This window comes from Salvelinus sp. IW2-2015, unplaced genomic scaffold (assembly GCF_002910315.2).
Source record: "Salvelinus sp. IW2-2015 unplaced genomic scaffold, ASM291031v2 Un_scaffold8150, whole genome shotgun sequence".
Taxonomy (NCBI): domain Eukaryota; kingdom Metazoa; phylum Chordata; class Actinopteri; order Salmoniformes; family Salmonidae; genus Salvelinus; species Salvelinus sp. IW2-2015.
In genome coordinates, this window is record NW_019949410.1 from 15,042 (window position 1) to 25,351 (window position 10,310).

At 41.3% G+C, this 10,310-nt stretch overlaps 1 pseudogene; it reads left to right on the forward strand.

Annotated features, from left to right (window-relative positions):
* The first annotated feature begins 4,562 nt into the window (after positions 1–4,562).
* LOC112079483 (transmembrane protein 196-like) lies at positions 4,563–10,304 on the forward strand (annotated as a pseudogene).
* The last annotated feature ends 6 nt before the right edge of the window (positions 10,305–10,310 follow it).

Genomic DNA, 10,310 nt, shown 5'->3' on the forward strand with positions numbered 1-10,310 from the left:
TCTTTTATGAGTGTTCTCGTTAGGTCTCTCTTTATGAAGATTTGAAATCTTAGGTCTCTCTTTATGTGTGTATGTGTGGTCTATAGCGTCTTCTCTCTATTATTGTCTTAGTTTCTGTTGTGGTGTCTTAGGTCTCTCTTTATGAAGTGTTGTGGTTGGAGCGTCTCTCTTTATGATATGTTGTCTTAGGTCTCCTCTTTATGTAGTGTTGTGGTGTCTTAGGTCTCTCTTTATGTAGTGTTTGTGTGTAGCTTTCGTATAGTGGGTCTAGTCTCTCTGTATGTATGTTGTGTCTTAGGTCTCTCTTTATGTAGTATTGTGTGTCTTAGGTCTCTTCTTATGTAGTGTTGTGGTGTCTTAGGTCTCTCTTTATGTAGTGTTGTTTAGGTCTCTCGTTATGTGTCTCTAGCTTATTATGGTGTTGTGGTGTCTTAGTCAGTCTCTTTTATGTGTAAGTTGTTGTTGTCTTAGGTCTCTCTTTATGTGGTGTTGTGGGTTAGTCTCTGTATTGTGTTTGGTGTCGTTATGTGCTGTTTTTAATACAGTTTTTATTTTTTATTCCACGCGCCCCAGTAGAAAGCCTTTGTCTCTGTGTGGCCGCATTTAATATCAGAATTGGTCCTTAACAAGACTTGGCCTAGTTGAAATTAAAATATATTTAAAAAAATAAAACCAATCCAGTCCTTCAGATCAATTAGGGGCCATCATTGACGTAAACCCAAGACAAAGAGGTCTGTTTTCGCGGTGAGTGTAAAGCACGGTGGAGCAGGCAGTTAACACAAGGAGGACACCAAATTCCAGTCCAGAATCTGGCTCGTGTCGGACTGTTTCCTTGGAAGAGAGGTAGGAACATAGAGGAGACGATTATGTTTATTCACCATCACTATTAAACATTAAAACATTTGAATCATAGCAGAGCTATGAACCCACAGTATAAAAGGTGTTGGTTGAACATAGATACTAATCTAACCGTCCTGAGCTTCCAAAGTCATGACGAGTTCTCTGATGTAGGGGGACAGCTAGAAGAGAGTACTGTCAGTCTGGATTTCACCCACAGGCCAGGATGTCTGCCTATTTAGTCATTGACATTAGCACACTTCCTGGGACAATTCCTCTGATTCACTTCCTTGTTTCCATAAAAGAAACAGTTTGCTCAATGTATATAAAAAAAACCAGATTAATCATTTAAATAATCAGTTTCCTTTCATCGTTCCTTTCAATCACCAGTCACCACCATAGACAGGAGATTCTGCTTTCATAGGAAAACACTTTTCACCATGTCCCATTTGAACGTGTACAAATTGATAGGCCACGTCTACCACGTGTAATCTTCTGTCACCTCAGAAGTTCAAAACAGAATTGATTGACTCAACTCTGCCATTCGTAACGGTCTGGGCCTTTAGAATAAACACCATGTATTGTTGTACAGTAATAGTTTACTGTTGTGTTTCCCTTCACTAACATGGTTGAAGCCAGGCAGGTAGTGGCCTGTACCTGCGTGAAGCTGTTTCTTCTAAGATGGCGCTGCGTCTTGACCACTCCACGATTACTGGGAGCAGTGTGATGATGGAGGTAAATGGCGTAAAACGCACTCACCTCCCTCTCGAACGGCACAAATCGTCAACGAGTGGAGATGCCAACATGCCTGGCTAGTCACTCTCTTAGGTATCGATTACAGGAAGAGACAGTGATATATGTCTATTTCTTTAGGTCTGAGCTTACATATGATCAAATATGAGTTTTATGGCAGGGTTTTCTTTAGTTAAGTTAAACAGGAAGGAGAGAAGTACCTGACGGAGGTACCGCAGCTTCTCTTTGTGAGATGAAACAACAAACGCACCTGACATGTTTCATAATCCGAGGTGTCAGGTTACAGTGTATGTATAACCTGTTCTACATTTAAATGAGTCATGTCTCAAGCTCAAGAAATGTGTGAAACGTGCCCATGTATCGTCACTTTCTGTTTTTTAAACCATGCTCCATCTGTAACGCAACTTCCTGCACATGTTGCAGTGAGAGTAGGTAGAGTTTAATAGTGATTACAGAGTTAAAATATTGAAATGTACCGAGTCGACCCCTAAATTGAGACAGATCGTCGGTGCCCGTTGAATAAGAACACACAGCTAATCCCCATACCCTGTTTGATGTTGGCATTACTGTAAATCACCGTCATTCTACTCATTGACGTCACATGATCAACCACCTCAGGACAGTGTCTCCTCTGCTCGGCCTGTTAAAGATGACGCCATTTCCAAACACACAGGATGTCCCAAATGGCGCCCTATTCCCTATATAGTGCACTACTTCTGACCAGGACCCGACTATGTATTGAATAGGTGCCGTTTAGATTTAGGAGGGGCCCACTGTATTAATAGTATGGATAAATAAAAAACGTTTTTTTAAATAGTACAACTGTAGCTTGTCTTTTTGAATACTGTTTATTTTTCAGGAACAAGATAACATGACTAAAGGATGCATCCTCTTCCACAGACAACCACTATACAAACAAACATACAACACAACAATACAACACTCATACATAATACAACAATCATACAACAACACTTATACATCATACAATAACATTACAACACTAAACATCAACAGCATTAACATAAACTGTAGCTTGTCAAGCATAAAAAGTAATTGCGCTTGACAACTTCTTCTCCTGGTGTCTTCCTTGCCACCGACAGTAGAGCAAGAACAGAACAACACACACAGAAAAACACACAAAACAGGTGTCTGAGACTGTCAGCAGCAAAAACATGGACGTCTGTGTGAACTGAACACGGACACTGTCTGGAATGTATCTGTTGCCTGCCCTGCTTATTGTTAACAAGCCAAGGAGGATTCAGCGGAGAGACTTCACCCATAGCAGGAAACCAGAGGAGCAAAACCCCAAAATGCCCCCAGGCAAAACCAACCTGCACAAAGAATGACCAGCACTCTGCCTTTTCAGACTCAGTGAGGCAGTGCATTTTGTGATTAATGAGATATGAGTACTTTTGTTGAGGGAGCCTTTTATACTGTAGTCCTCCCATTCACTGTCACCACTCTGTCCCAAATGGCACCCTTTCCATTTATATGCCCTATGGGTCATGGTCAAAAGAAGTGTTCAATTTGGAATGCACACACTGAACATGACTGTTATCTCATTCAGAGAGTAGTGTTATCTCATTCAAGAATGATATTAGAGAGTAGTGTATCTCATTCAGAGAGTAGGATCATTCAGAGAGTAGTGTTATCTCATTCAGAGAGTAGTGTATCATCAGAGACTGTCATTCATCATGTCACTATCAGAGAGTGTGTATCTCATTCAGAGAGTAGTGTCATCCATTCAGAGAGTAGTGTTCATCTCATTCAGAGAGTAGTGTATCATCAGTAGTTATCTCATTCAGAGAGTAGTGTTAAATGCACACACTGATCAGAGTGTTATCTCATTCAGAGAGTAGATTCATCAGAGAGTAGTGTATCTCATTCAGAGAGTAGGTCATCTCATTCAGAGAGTAGTGTCATCTTCATTCAGAGAGTAGTGTCATCTCATTCAGAGAGTAGTGTCATCCATCAGAGAGTAGTTTATCTCATTCAGAGAGTAGTGTTATCTCATTCAAGAGGTAGTGTTATCTCATTCAGAGAGTAGTAGGTCATCTCATTCAGAGAGTAGTGTCATCTCATTCAAGAGAGTAGGTTATCTCATTCAGAGAGTAGTGTCATCTCATTCAGAGAGTAGTGTTATCTCATTCAGAGAGTAGTGTTATCTCATTCAGAGAGTAGTGTTATCTCATTCAGAGAGTAGTGTTATCTCATTCAGAGAGTAGTGTTATCTCATTCAGAGAGTAGTGTTCATCTCATTCAGAGAGTAGTGTTATCTCATTCAGAGAGTAGTGTCATCTCATTCAGAGAGTAGTGTCATCTCATTCAGAGAGTAGTGTCATCTCATTCAGAGAGTAGTGTCATCTCATTCAGAGAGTAGTGTTATCTCATTCAGAGAGTAGTGTTACTCATTCAGAGAGTAGTGTATCCATTCAGAGAGTGTGTCATCTCATTCAGAGAGTAGTGTCATCTCATTCAGAAGTGTGTCATCTCATTCAGAGAGTAGTGTCATCTCATTCAGAGAGTAGTGTCATTCTTTCATTCAGAGATAGTGTTATCTCATTCAGAGAAGTAGGTCATCTCATTCAGAGAGTAGTGTCATCTCATTCAGAGAGTAGTGTCATCTCATTCAGAGAGTAGTGTCATCTCATTCAGAGAGTGTAGTGTCATCTCATTCAGAGAGTAGTGTTATCTCATTCAGAGAGTAGTGTTATCTCATTCAGAGAGTAGTGTTATCTCATTCAGAGATAGTGTTAAATGCACACACTGATCATGGAGTGTTATCTCATTCAGAGAGAGTGTCATCTCATCAGAGAGTAGTGTCATCTCATTCAGAGAGTAGTGTTATCTCATTCAAAGAGTAGTGTTAGGCTCATTCAGAGAGTATGTTATCTCATTCAGAGAGTAGTGTGTATCTCATTCAGAGGAGTCAGTGTTAAATGCACCACACTGATGGATCATGGAGTGTTATCTCATTCAGAGAGTAGTGTTATCCCATTCAGAGAGTAGTGTTATCTCATTCAGAGAGTAGTGTTATCTCATTCAGAGAGTAGGTTTGTAGGGTTTAGCAGTGTGAACATCAATGTCTGCCTCTGTAGAGGGAAGTGTTCATGTTATATTGTGGCAGGTGCTAAAAATAGCAAGCCTCTTACTATGTCAGACTGAGRTGTTCTCCAGGGCTTGGAGTAAAGGATCAGGTTGGAAGGGTTTGTCAATTATTAGGCAACATTTAAGGATTGGTTTCCTGGACACAGATTATGCTTATTATTGGATTCAAATGTTTTAGTCCAGGTCCAGGCTTAATCTGTATCTGGGAAACCAGCCCTACYACATGTTGCTGGGTCTTATACTACACAGGAGGTAATCCTACTCCATATATTTCATAATGCCATAAAAAAAATGAACACTACAGTTTAAATATAGTTAAGCAATAAGGCCCGAGGGGGTGTGGTATATGGCCAATATACCACAGCTAAGGGCTGTTCTTAAACATGACGCAACGCGGAGTGCCTGGATACAGCCCTTAGCCGTGGTATATTMYKAATATACCACAAACCCCCAAGGTGCCTTATTGCTATTGCTACCAACGTAATTAGAACAGTACAAATACATGTMTGTGATAGCCATYGTAAATCAGACCATATACCATGGGTTTCAGCCAATCAGCATTCAGGGCTTGAACCACCCAGTTTATAATATGTAATAATGTGCACAAAATATATTCAAAAATGGATTKATTCAGCTATATACTGTAACATTGGACCATACAAGCTATGCAATTGGCAATAACTTTCCTCTTAAAACAAATGACACCAATTTTCTAAATGCAATTATCAAACATATCAAGTATTATGCATTGTGCATTAGCCTATGCATATGCATTGATTGGGTGTTTAATTTAAGGTTTACTATTTTTATCTCCTTAGGGGCAATTCATGGGATTCGTTAGTTATATAATCTTACTAGCTAGTTACCTTAAATCACCCTCATGTATTAAAACTGCACACATGAGCGCTATAAGACGTCAAGGAAGTCACGTGAGTCGCGAGCACTGCAGCTGTGGGCAAGAAACGTTTTGAGAGGGTGGCAACTGGTTAGAATGACGCGTGTCTGTTTTACAGTAGATCAAACACGCATACTAGCAGTCCACAGAGCTGTCCAGTGCAAATCCTGATAAATCCATGTAGTCTATGACAAGATCTGATTTAGAATACCTTATAAAGTCTAACAGTGGAGTATTTTTTAGAGGGAACATGTAAGTAGCCCTTACATGGTGGATCACTTGGTGGTTACTGGATAGAAAACATTCCCTCGCGCAAAAGTCCACCTGCGTAATTTTGATTAATGGATTAATGCTTTTAGCGCAAAAACCAATACTCGCTGCTTTTTGGGTGGTTCAAGGGGGTGACCACCACCACCTCTTGAATGACCCGCTGTGAAGGAATGAGTGATGCCGGACAGAGGATGTAACATCTGGAGTCTGGTGATACTGTCTGTGTTGGAGAGGGGCTCGGTGCGTCCAGCATCGCCCTCGGGGTGTTCGGCATCATCGAGTCCGGTCGGTTCACAAGCTGCAGCTGGGGGATGCCTCTCCTATATGGAGCGGAAGTTGTGTAAGTCAAATCATTCACTTTTTCAGTATTATTACCTCTATGGTTAATAGGAATGGGAAGGTATAACTTTTTATTTCCCCCCCAGTTTCTATCTGTGGACTATGGGATGGTGTGTGCAAAGAAAAGGTCAGGATTGATTGTAAGTCGATTTTATACGATGTATTTAACGTGGGTACACTCTTAGAAAAACAAGTGATCTAGAACCTAAAAGGGTTCTAGGAGAACCATTGACCGTTTGAAGAACACTTTTTGGTTTCAGGTACAACCCTTTTAGTTTCAGGTATAACCCTTCCACTGAGAGTTCTACCTGGAACCCAAAATGTTTCTCCTATGAGGACAGCCAAAGAACCATTTTGTAACTTTTTTTCTAAGAGCTTTTTTCTAAGAGTGTACAGTGCATGCAGTGCATTGTTGGGGTTAGAGCTAGCAAAGAAAGGCATTCACTGTACTTGTGCTTGATACCACAGGGCCAGTGGTAAATACTTACGTTAAAATAAGGTAGTACTACCTTACTACTTTAAGGTACTACTAAAGAGTTTTTGGGTATCTGATTACTTTACTATTTATATTTTTGACTACATTTATTTCACTACACTTCTAAAGAAACAATGTCATTTTTACTTCTATATATTTTCCCAGACACCCAAAAAGTCGTTTTTACATTTTGAATGCTTAGCAGGATAGAAACATTTTCAAATTCATGCACTTATCAAGAGAACATCCCTGGTCATCTGGCAGACTCACTGAGCACACTTGCTGCGTTTGTAATGTCTGAGTGTTGAAGTGTGCCCATGACTTTCTGTAAATAAAAGAAAAACAAGGAAATTGTGCGGTCTGGCTTGCCTAATATAAGGAATTTGAAATGATTTATACTTTTACTTTTGAACTTAAGTATATTTTTGAAATTACATTTACTGTTGATACTTAAGTATATTTAAAACCAAATACTTTTAGACTTTTACTCAAGTAGTATTTTACTGGGGACTCACCTTATTAGAAAATGACTCACATAATAGTATCTTTACTTTTACTCAAGTATGACAATTGGGTACTTTTCCACCACTGCCTAGGGCCAGCTGCAGGCATAAGTAACATAAGCGGTCACTTAGGGGCCCAGGCCGCTAGAGAACTCAGTCAGGATCTCAACTTACTGTTGACAGTTAACGTTACAATAGAGAATACACAGGTGCAGTTCACCATTTGGTTGTGCATCAGCAGTTTTGCTCTTGTTTTGTCAGTCACTGACAGTCACTCAATTAGCCGTGTCAGCGAAAACATTTCAGATTGGTAAATAGTCTACCAGCCATCTAAATGTGTAGTAATAATGCCTGAATACCAGCCAGGCATGCAGGGCACGTGCCCAGTGGCCCTGACCTGCAGGGGGGCCCATTGTTTGTTAGTCACTCTCACTCAGATATCATTAACATGGCAAAAGTCATGGCAAAATGTGGAGAAGTGTATGAAATTAACTTTTAAACTGCAAAACTGTCCTCTCACCCCATGGCAAAATGTGTAGAATTGCAAAAAATGTGCTTAAATCTCTCTTCAGAGATCCTATTTTCAGCCTGCTGTATCTGGGGGTTGATCAGTGGGATCCTAAACTTCCAGTTTGTGCGTGTGGGTGCAAGCGTCCCGATGCCCTGCCGTCCCTCTACCTGGCCATCATGGTGCTGGCCTGCCTGGGCATCGGAGTGTCCATCCTGTTTACCTGGCTCACCTGTCGTCTGGCCAGCAGCGAACAGCAGAGGATGTACCTGGAGAGAGAGCTGTCCCTGCACCACTCCCATGAGATGAGTGAAAAGGTGAGCTCAGATAAAACATGAACGGAAGTCAATAATAATAATATAGAATTGGACAGAATGAATGGCCTGTCATTTCTGTCACTATGTATTTCTAAAGCAGTGGTTGCCAACTCCGGTCCTCCAGTACCCTCACGCTACACATTATTATTGTAGCCCAGACAAGCACACCTGATTCAACTGGTCAACTAATCATCAGGCCCTCAATGAGTTGAATGGGGCATGTTTTTGCCGGGGCTACCACAAACATGTGTCCTGACGGGGGTACTGAGAGACGAGTTGGGAACCACTGTCTGAAGAGGGATATGAATGCACCACAGGAGGTTGGGGAACCTTACTTGGGGAGGATGGGCTCATGATAATGACTGGAGCAGAATGAGTGGAATGTTATCAAATGCATCAAACTCATGTTTTCCAGTGTTTGATGCCATTCCATCTGCTCCGTCCAGACATTATTATGAGCCGTCCTCCCCTCGGCAGCCTCCACTGGAGTGAACCTTTTTGTAGTCGCTCTGCAAAGAGTGTCTGCTAACTAAAATGATAAAAAGTCCTAATTGAGAAGCTCATATAACCCTGCTGTACTACGTGTTGTTCCAGGAGTTGGCTGAGAGATCTGAGAGAGCAGCCAGCATTCCCCAGATCTCCTTCAATGGAAAGTCCTCCCCTCCATTGTCATTAGGCTGAAGCCCAGTGTGTTACTGCATTCAAAGCAACATGGAGACAATGTTGGTTTCATACAACACCAACGGTTGCAGGGGACGTGATCTCTTGCAATGAACTGATACACAAAGGAATCAACTGAAGTTACGGCAACGCTATGAGAAGGCGCTGTGAGATTTGACAATCGGCTTACCAGTGACGATGTAGGCTGAAGATGCGCCTGGATAGTCCCCAGACATGGCTTTGGGGACATGGAAACAGCAGATAGAGGGACAAAGCAATGGCACATCCAAAGGCTCAAAAAGAACAACTAAACCACCTGAGATTGTCAGTGTTGAGACGGTGAAGACATAACTGCTTCAGGGTTTGACTGGTCATAGAGATCATGTCTACAGTGGGAGTTGGTTCCAGTACTATTATTTATTTAATGATTATTTATGTATTATTATTTAAATATATGTTGTTTATTCATAAGCATGCAAATTAAATAACATCCCATTGTGATAGGTTTTACACTTTGTAGAGCATTATAATGAATTAAAGGTTTATTGATGGTGATGGATGACGACTACGATGGATGATGATGAATGATGACGACTGCAATGGATGATGATGGTGATGACGACTACGATGGATGATGACGATGATGATGATGAGGATGTTGATGGTGATGATGATGACTACAGTGGATGATGAGGATGTTGATGGTGATTATGTTGATGACTTTATTGTATCCATTAGGAAATTCATTCTATATGAATTAGTATATTTTGCAGCAGATCACAACCAGTAGGAGGCAGTAGTGATAGTTATATTCCCCCACTAGAGGGAGCACTCCGTCTCCTTTTAACTTTTTCTGTACCAAACAGCACCCTATTCCCTATATAGTGCACTACTTTTGACCAGAGCCCTATGGTCAATAGTAGTGCACTATATAGGGATTTGAGACTCAGACGTTTAATATTGTAGTAGAACATTTGAACAGCATAATAAATATGGAAAGTTATGGATAAATGAGCAGAGTGTTGCAGACAGATTGAAATTGTAGTCCTACTTCCTGTGTATCCCTGAGCAAAGCCCTTAACTTGAAAATATCCAGTCCAATTTATGGGAATGCTGTCCAGAGAAGATAAGTAGAATATGGAAGGACAAGGAAAAACATTCCATGAATTTACATTCATGTATTCTCTTACCGACTCCCTCATCCCTTGCAAAGTAAGAATACAGATTATGGGTTACGTCCCAAATGGCACCCTATTCCCTACACAGTGCACTACTTTTGACCAGGGCCCATAGGGAGGGTGCCATTTGGGACACAGGGAGACTGACGGTCCCGTGTGGCTCAGTTGGTAGAGCATGGCGCTTGCAATGCCAGGGTTGTGGGTTCAATTCCCACGGGGGGACCAGGGACCAGGATGAATATGTATGAACTTTCCAATTTGTAAGTCGCTCTGGATAAGAGCGTCTGCTAAATGACTTAAATGTAAAAGTAATGTAAATGTATCCCAGGGAGCTGTGACAACCACCAGAACTTCCTGTAAAGTGAAACCTGGTCCTTCCATGGCCACCCCTCCTCTCATGGGGACATTGGACAGGGTGAGACCGCCCAAACAAAGCTCCCCTCAAGGTCCTCACCCAGTTCTCT